Raw genomic sequence first — 9,803 nt, forward strand, 5'->3', positions numbered from 1 at the left:
GGACGATGTGTGTGAGGGTGGACATGTTTGGAGGTTGCTGTGTTGAAGCTCCATGGATCAGCCTCTCTGCAGCTCTCAGCTCCTTCACTGAGCCTTGAGGGAATCACTGAGCTGCTCTTGTTCTTCACAGTTAGAAGGTGGGAGCTCTCGTCAAATGATGATCTCCAGCATCATCTTGTTCATGCCAGGCTTTTCATCCACTGACCACAGACACCTGGAAACATCAGGGGGACCAGTAGCTGTTTAACACATCTGGAAGGAAACCAGTGAGATTTTAATATGACCATGACCAGTATGATATGATATGTGGGGGAGTGGGGGTGCAGAGGTTAGAAGATGGGCCTGTGATTGGAAAGTCGCAGGTTCAACTCCCAGTACGTCAACATCAAAATGTGGAAAAGGTGAAACACCCACACCTGCCTCCACCCTCATTTGCCCCACTCTGGGCCCCTGAGCAAGGCCCTTAACCCCCCTCCCCCCCCATCTGCTCCCTAAACAGGTCTCTCTTGAAAATGAGTTCTCGTGACTCAATGAGACTACCTGGATAAATAAAGGGTAATTCACTTTGGTCTTTGCTCTACTCAGACTAGCCATTAGCTCATCAGTAAAACAATGTGTTCATTTGCTGGGAAAAAAAACCAACAACTTGGCACCCAAACTCAAAATCCAATATGGCTGACTGAAACGTGATAATTAGTAGCAGACTTTGTTGGACTGTAGCTCATTATATGAAGAGATATGTGCCCACAGAGATTTTCTTGTATCGCTAACAGAATTAGCCTAACACTGTTTGTTTGTTTTGATGAGCAACTAAATGTTAATTCAGGTATGACAAAGTTTCCGAGATGGTAAAAATAATTCAAGCAAATTTATTCAAATTGAGCTCAATCAAAATATCTACAGGTGAGACGTTAATGACTAATAATGTTCCACAGAACCCCACTTACTTTAAAGAATGAAGCTAACACTTAAAGGGGCAGCTGTGGCTGAGTGGTCTGAGCAGTTGTCTTCCAATGCGAAAGTCGGGGGTTCAATTCCACCTGCCGAAGTGTCCCTGGGCAAGGCACCAAACTTCTCATTGTCTCCGATGTGTGTCCCATCGGTGCATGAATGTGGTGAAGCTCTGATTATTCTTTGTAGAGTGCTGTATGAACGGGTCAATGAGGGCACAGATTGTAGTGTAAAGTGCTTTGATAAAATAGAAAGATGGTGTATAAGTACAGTCCATGTACCAGTTTGAAGTGGCACAAATCAAACTGGTCTGTTACACTTGCTCTCTCCCTCCCTGAGAGACACAATATATGAAGCTGTCAGATCAAATCTCGTGGAGTTCAAGTACAGCGTTTGATCTTTGCCATTGTGCGCATGAAAGAAAACACCCAGACAGCCACAACAGGACGAATGAATAATATTTTATGACTGAATGGGGGGGGATTTTTGCACTTCTGCTGCGCACCATGAGATAACAGGCCTTGACATGTTGCATTAAAGAAAGAAAAAGCAAAACACAGCTGTTTTAGTCAGGACTTTATTTTGGTGATGCGAAAACAAACTGCTTTAATTAGTTCCCTGAGATTTTCAGAAAGCCCCATTCTGTGAGTGGGGTGGGGGCGACTTCTCACCTTGGAGCTCCTCGTCGGGCCTGTGCAGCTTCCCTACAGAGATATGGGATTTATGACGGTGTCTTGCTGACAAATAGTGTGTTTAAGTGTGTGTGACTGTTTCCACGTCTCTGTCAGGGGGTGAGATGAATTTCTGGACTTCTAGTTCGGGGCTAATTTATCAACTTTTGTGGTTGGTTGGTGGCGCAGGCTGCTCTGAAGCAGATGTGAATGGCTGTGAGAGCTCCTCGGAGTAGAATACACCATGATGGCCCTTCCAAAGCATGTAGCCCCCAGCCCTCCCTCTGTTTTTTTCTCACTGCTACTAATTATGCCACTATAAATCTTGTGGGTGTGTCACGGCTGCATTGAAGTCAGAGGAGGGACGGTAGCTTTCAGCTGGTGCGGGATATGAAAGGTGGTGGAGGTGATGAATGCCTTTGGGCCTCCTGCTTGATGAATTGGGCAGTGGGGTTGACGAGGAGTCACTGATGGTCAGGCTTTGTGCAAAAAGACATCAGGGTCCTCGCTGCTGCGGAGGATGAAAGGAGGATTCGTCTCAGCTGAGGGCTGGAAGGATTAAAGAAAGGACAGGAGGAGGCAAAGAAAGAGATCAAGCAAGTGAAACAGAAAATTAAAAAAACTGTCTTTGTCACTTTTGCCCACTTTCCACTAAAACCCATCTTGCTTTGGATTAAAACCCCCTAATGGTGGTAAATTTTGATTTCTCTGTTATTGTGGTAGCTATTAGACCTACATCTGTTACTGGTCAGTCATATTTTATAGATGACATGCCAGATTTATGGCTTCGAATAAAAAAAATAAGAAAAGAACGAGAACTGCGGGGTTAAAATGTTCCCAGATGTTGAGAACCTGCAGAGGATACAGAAATGAAGATAATGACCTCAAAGTGCGTAGCTGCAGCTTTTGAAGCAGCTCTCCCAGGAGTGACGGCGACCAAGTTCAAATTAAAATCCAAGTTGCACTTGCTTCGGAAACTCCGGGTTGCACAGACCTCACCTGTTGATTTGGGCTAGAAAGGTGAGCAGAGATTTTGCTCAGATTAAAAAAAAAATAATCTGTTGTGAAGTGTGAACCAGATGTTCATCTGTATTTTACAGTTGATGAAGAAACAAACAGCCCCCGTTTGCTTAAGGTACAGAAAAAGTTATGGGTCTAATAGGGATGGCTGAAGTCTTTTGAAATGGGGTTTTATTAAAAGGTTATGAACAATCAGTATCTTACCTGTTGTAGATAGATTTTTCAATGCCCTCAATTTGAAGAAAAAGGGTTTAATTTGGATCAGATTAATCAGCTAATTAGTCGGAGTGGGGCCAAAACCGAAGTCGATTGCTGTCATTTTAAAACAACTCTCGTCTCAATATTTTAAAACAGTATACAAATTTTAATTTTTACATTTTTTCACTATCAATTTTGCATTCTAATGTAATTTACACAGAAGCCTGGTTATTTAGCATTAGCAGCATCTAGTTGTAACACTATTAGTGCAGCAGGAGTATCATGATATGTTTTGCCAGAAAAACTGTGTAACGTGAAAAATAAATGGATGTAAAGGATAATAAATCAGTATTTACACGAACTGCTAAAGAAATATTTGACAGTGAGGGTGTTTTAAAATGGTAGTGATCCACTCTGATATTGCCCTGTTTGGACTAGATGTTATCTATTTATCAAAACGAATCTCTAAAAGATCTTAATTATTACTTTATGTGTAAAAGCTCTAATAGGAAATGCATCAAGTGAGGCCAAAGTTCATGCTCAATAATCCAGGTTAAAATCCAACAATGTTCAGTCAGATCATTTGGATGGTTGCTTTCTTTGCTGAGACGTTTCGTCCTCTATCCTAAGGACTTCTTCAAACTGAGGAGCCAGCAACAAACTGAGTGAGTCCCACAAACAGCACACTCCATAGTGGGGGAAAAAAAAACAGTTTGCTGGTGATCATCTGGATTATTGAGCATGAACTTTGGTGTTTTGAACCACTTCGGCATGACTGCCTCAGAGGAGTTGACGGGGGGAGAGGGAGGGCCCCAGAGGGCATTTTATCACCATCAAACTGTTTTTTCCACTATGGGAGTGTGCTGTTTGTGGGACTCAGTTTGTTGCTGGCTCCTCAGATTGAAGAAGTCCTTTGGATGGAGGACGAAATGGCTCAGCAAAAAAAACAAAAAAACATCCAGATGACCTGACTGAACATTGATGTATCAAGTGATTCATTCGTTGTTATTATAATGAGTCTGAGCAGAGCTGCTGAATCCCAGTAAAATAAACGCAGTACAGTAAAAGTATTTAAAGTAAATGTAGGTGCTGAAGTTTTGTTGATGTGACACATGAGAATCATTTCTGCACATCAAGATAAACAACAAATCTGGAATGATTCCAGTGCTTTTTTTTTGTTCGTTTCACTATCACCTGCTGCCAAAATATGAAGGTTCATGTCTTTGTGTGCACTGTATGTCTGTTTCTGTCTGTTTGCAAACTTTCTCAGGAACCACGGAAGAAATTTTCATGGAACTTGTAGAAAGACAATCTTTGTTCAAGATGGCCGCCAAATTGCATTAAAAATCCAACTATGACTTAATCAGCAGCAATAATTTGGTGTGATAGTAGCTGAGACTGATCCTCAACACGTTCTGAGAACAGATAAGACACAATCTTTGCAGTTGTGGTTAACTCAGTCTGTCAACAAAATATCTCATGAACCACTGGACAAATTATAATGAAACTTCTCAGAAATGCTCACTGGATGTACATATACAACTAATTAACTTTTGCAGAAGATCCAATTCAAGATGGCCGCCACAGTGAAAGGATAACACAAAAATGACTACAATTCAGTCAGTTTTACAGATACTGAGCCATAATTTGTTACAGTAGTAGCTGCAAGTAATTTACAACACGTACTCTTATTCTGCTCTTTAAGGGGAGTGGTGGAGCAGAGGTTAGAGAAGGTGGGCCTGTGTTCAGAAGGTCGCTGGTTCAACTCCCCAGACAGACAACATCAAAATGTAGATGGAAAAGCTGAAACACCCACACTTGTCTCAACCCTCATTTGCCCCACACTGAGCCCTTGAGCAAGGCCCACCATCTGCTCCCCCAGGCGCCCTAGATGGCAGCTTTCTGCTCCACACAGAGGGCTGTGGTAGCTCGGTGGTCTGTGGTTGCATCAATAAGGGCATCCGGTGTAAAAACAATTGCCGAGTCTTTGTGCGAGATAGTTGGCTGTGGTGATCCCTGAAGAAGGGAGCAGCCAAAAGAAGCAAAAGATTCTTATTCTATTATTTCTGTCTGATTTGTCTTAAAAGAAAAGTTGAAAAATCTCCTCAAGCGAGCGAGCGAGCTGTGAAGACCTCCGGGTTGTCTCACGTAGAATCATCAGATCTGGGGTCAGGTTCCTTGAAGCCCTCTTAACCTCAACCTCGACGACAAGAAAAAAAAAATGGCTGACTCAGAGTCAACAGCTACCACCCTCGTAACGAGACCACTAAAGAGAGTGTGTGTGTGTGTGTGTGTGTGTGGGGGGGTCACACCCCCAACGTCTGCCCGCTCGCAGCGCTGCAGGCCTCTGCATGAAGGCTGCCGGCTGCAGAGCCGAACTCCCAACGAGAGGCGGGACATCATCTGTTCTTATTTTACCTTTTGTCAAGCAGCATGTGGAAAATGATCTTCGCTGTGAGTTATTTGCAAAGCTGGATTCCGTGTTATTTCATTCCTGAGCAGAGACATAACAGAAAGGGTCTCCTCTTTCACGCAGGTGGTCCTTCGGCCTTGTTCAAGGGCGCTGTGTGCGTTTGGGGCAGGGCCGGGAGGGAGACGCGGACAGATGCATGCGAATTTAGGTAATGGTGTAACATTTCAGCGCCTGCTTTCCTTGCCCCCCATTTAAAGATAGTGTTAATTAATTTGTTTGCTTTGCTTTCAAGCCGTAACGAAGAGAGCACTCCAGGCTTTGAGAAGCCACTTGTACGCAGGGAACACGCACTAAAACCAACATTTGCAGGACAAATTGCTTGCATATGGTTTTGGGATAGAAAAAAATCTTTGTCATGCCACCAACAGAGATGTTCAGATATTTGTTTTAAAGTTGTTAAAAAGAAACCAAGTAATCTGGGCCCCTTTAACATTTTTGAATTAGCAGGTAATTAATTGCTACGTGTTTTTCTCGCTCGCTAAATTAAAGGTTTATCTGGAACATTAAAAGCTGTACTCCCTAATTTAAGCTTGAACTTCCCACTCTGCATTGTTTTTAATAGCTTTTTCTTATTTGTTGCCGTGAAAGCGAGAGCGATCATGTAGTTATCCATGTCTGTTCATTTGTCTGTCTGTTAGCTACGTATCCAGTGGACCACCGGACAGATTTGAATGAAACTCTCAGAAAGTAATTATCAGATGTTCATACAGAAGTGATTCATGTTTGAAGTCAACCAGAATCAAGATGACTGCCACAGTTTCTCAACCTTACCAACACAAACATGGCTACATCGCTGTTTCACAGATATTAAGTTAAGATCTGCTGTGGTAGAAGCAAATGATCTTTTCCAACACAAAATTCAAGCACCAACAGATTTCACAAAATCTTCTCTGCATCATGTTATTTTTCAAGATTTGACCCAAAATGATAAAACATTTTTCATTTTTCTAAATAAAATGAGTGTAAAGCATGAAAAGTAGCAAGCGATACGCACGTCTGCAAGGATTCATAGGATTTTAATTTTCTGTTCATTTTTATTTTTATATGTTTAATAGGATTTGATTTATTCTGCATAAAAGCCAATTTGTATCCCTCCTGCTGTCCTTGGGTCAAAACGACCTTGGTCCTAACACTGAGACCTCTTGGGGCATTTTGACCCAAGGGCAGCAGGAGGGTTAAGCAGATATTGGACATCCACAGTGCAACGATTACCTCTATACCCACATACAAGGACTGAAGAGAACAAATACAAAGACTCAGAATAAGTTTACAGTGTTTATTTACAAAGTGAGAAATACAGTAGTCCCCTCATTTATTGCGGGGGATTCGTACCCTGAAGCTCCGCGATAAGTGAAAAACTGTAAAGTAGGAATAGTAGTAGTTTATTTTAGTACACACACACACATATATATACATATATATAGGTGTTTAAACTCTTCCCACACTCTTGCAATATTTTAAACAATGTTTCTAAACTCTGAACGCTCTGACAGAGCACAGCATGTCACGATTTCAGCTCTACCACGGCTGCACTCTGCATTCTTGGCCACGCCCACTTCTCTTGGGCGGCTGTGGCTGAGGGGTTAGAGCAGTCGTCCTCCAACGCAAGAGTTGGGGGTTCGAATCCACCAGCAGTCACATGCTGAAGTGTCCCTGGGCAAGAGACTGAACCCCTCATAGCCTCCGATGTGTGTCCCATCAGTGTATGAATGTGATCTAAAAGCACTGATTAGTCTCTTTAGAATGATTTGTTCAATTAGCTTTGTAGAGATCTAGTAGAGTGCTGTGTGAATGAGTAAATGAGGCACAGATTGTAGTGTAAAAGCGCTTTGAGTATCTTGATCAGATATAAAGGCACTATATAAGTACAGTCCATCTACCATTTACCATTTCTCTGCAGCAGAACGGACATCACAGAGAAGCTGCAGGAGGATGTTTCTCCTGCAGTGTGGGTTGCACAAAGGTGCAGCAGGTAAATAATTAAAAGTCATTTATTTTAAATAAAAATTCTGTGCCGATTGTGCGGCTCAACCATCAATCAGCCAATTGTGTGTCATGTCCAATCTTATTTTGAAAAACCACAATAGAGCGAGTCCACGAAGAACGAACCATGAAGTAGCGAGGGACTACTGCACTGCAATAAGCCAGGGAGGGGACTGGAACATATGGAGGTCGGGGTCAGACGTGGGGCGGGTTGACCCCAAATGATTCCAGGTGAAGGTGATGCAGGTGTTCAGGTGAGTGGTAGGGAGGCAGCTGATGAGATACAGAGGAGCTCGAGGTCCACAGTGGAGGGTTCAGGAGTGGAGGCACGGAGAAAAATACAAAATCATTAATGTTTGGTTTTCAACACGAGTAGAAGGCTATGCCGTTGGCAGGTAACGCTCCAGCGCTGGCTGAATGTCTTCTGACACCTTTCATGCTTCTCATGCTCATCAAGTTGAAGCTCCACAGGTGTAGCTAATAAGAGTCTAACAGCGGGTGTAGGAGCTGGCAGAGCAGAATTCCCACACACAGGGAGTGATACTGGTGTATAACTCTCACCTGTCTGTCTGCTGCTGCTGCTTTATGAGTCAGGGGGTTCGGTTGACGTTTCACCTGTCCGTCCCTGAGGAGCTCCACTCTCTCAGCTCTGCAGGGCGGCAGCCTGATGTTAGAGTGAGTGTATATGCGTGATCATGATCCGTCTGATGAAGGGAACAGGCCCTCAGAGCGAGACTATTATTCTTACTACAACACAGAGCAGGAATCTATCCTCAAACAGATGTTAGGAGCCCTTTGTAGAGTCTCCTGGCACAGGGCCTGGCTCTACCTATCCTCACAGCTATTTACATGGCAGTCCAGCTGCTCGGTTCTTTTTTCCCCTTTTTCTTCTCTTTCTTCCCTTCACCCCTCTTTTTCTTCTCGCTGTACGTTTCTCCAACCCCCACCAACACCACCGCTCCACCCTGCTTTCCTCCCCTCACTGTTTGAAATCAAATACCTGCTCTCTTATATAAACTTTGATCAATCAAATGCACTAATTTGTTTAGCTGGGGAGACAGTGACATACTGGGGCAGGTTTAGTTACATGTAGATGAAAAAAGCCAGGCTTCCTGTATGTATCTGAGAATATCTCGGGGGTGACGCAAACTTTTACCTCACACTTTATATTTGGTCGGACCTTTTTGCAGAAAAGCCAAACATATCCCAAAAATTTCTTTTTGCTACAGTGACTTATTATCCCCTCTAGTTCAAGCAGATGTGGGGAAAAAAAAAGTTTATAATGATAAAATATTCCTGGAATGAGAGTTTATATTTGCTTTCTAAATAATCTTGCACACTGACATAAAATGCCTTTCAGCTCTGACTTTTGAGAGAAGTGCGCAGAGCAAACGTTGTGTTCATTTAACTCATCTATTGAAGGGATAGTTCAGATAAACTAAAGCGGGGTTTGTGGAAGGGTTACCTGTTGAAGGGGCAGTCGACACAGCAAAGATGTGTGTCGAAATGCAAACGTTTGCTTGTTATAGTTTCAAGTATAATTTAGAAACAAGTTCAAGAGTGAAAAAATAATCTTGAAACCATCTTTGTGTTTTTGAGGAGATGACCAAAACACAACTTTTTGAAGACAGGACAACAGAAGGGCCTCTTCTTTGCATTATGTTTTCATTTTCACCTGGTATATAATCTGTATGTGCACGCTCCATGCCTTGTTTCCTGTTTTTGATGGCACTGTTACAGCGTCACGTATAGGCCTGGCATTATTATTACTGTGTTTTAAGTCATTGTTGGCATTTTACAGTGATTTAAGACATTTCTAGAAACTGTGCTGTGCTTACAAAGATATTTATTTATATCTATTACTCTGAAGGTTATGAGGAATATACTTTATTTCTGATCACACTGACGAGGTAATGGCTAGTCTAAGCCAAGCTAAAACCAAAGTAGATTGCTGCTGTATTTAAACAGCTTCAATGTCCAACATTTCATAGCGTTTTAAAAAAAATAAGCCCCACAAAGAAGCATTTAATGGGACAATCCCCCCCACCCCCAAGTCAGATAATGTTCAGATTAGCAGCGAGTGAGTTACTGTAAATTAGTCAAAGGTAACATTAAAGTTCATGCTCAATAATCCAGGTAAAAAAAAATCCAACAAAGTTAAGTCACGTCCTCTGGATGTCCTGATGCATGCTCAATAATCCATGTAGAAAAATCTAAAAAAGTTAAATCTAAAAAAGTTAAATCTAAAAAAGTTAAACCATCCTCTGGATGGTTTCTTTTTTGTTGAGATGTTTTGTCCTTCATCCAAAGGACTTAATCAGTCCAAAGAGCCACAACAAACTCAGTCTCACAAGCAGCACACTCACAAAATGGGCCAACCAGTTTGATGGTGCACCAAAGTTCATGCTCAATAATCCAGGTATAAATCCAACAATGTTCAGTCAGGTCATCTGGATGATTCCTTTTGTTGATGAGACGTTTAATCCGAAGGACTTCTTCAGTCTGAG

Source organism: Nematolebias whitei, chromosome 4 (genome assembly GCF_014905685.2).
Source record: "Nematolebias whitei isolate Nwh7 chromosome 4, NemWhi1, whole genome shotgun sequence".
Lineage (NCBI taxonomy): Eukaryota > Metazoa > Chordata > Actinopteri > Cyprinodontiformes > Rivulidae > Nematolebias > Nematolebias whitei.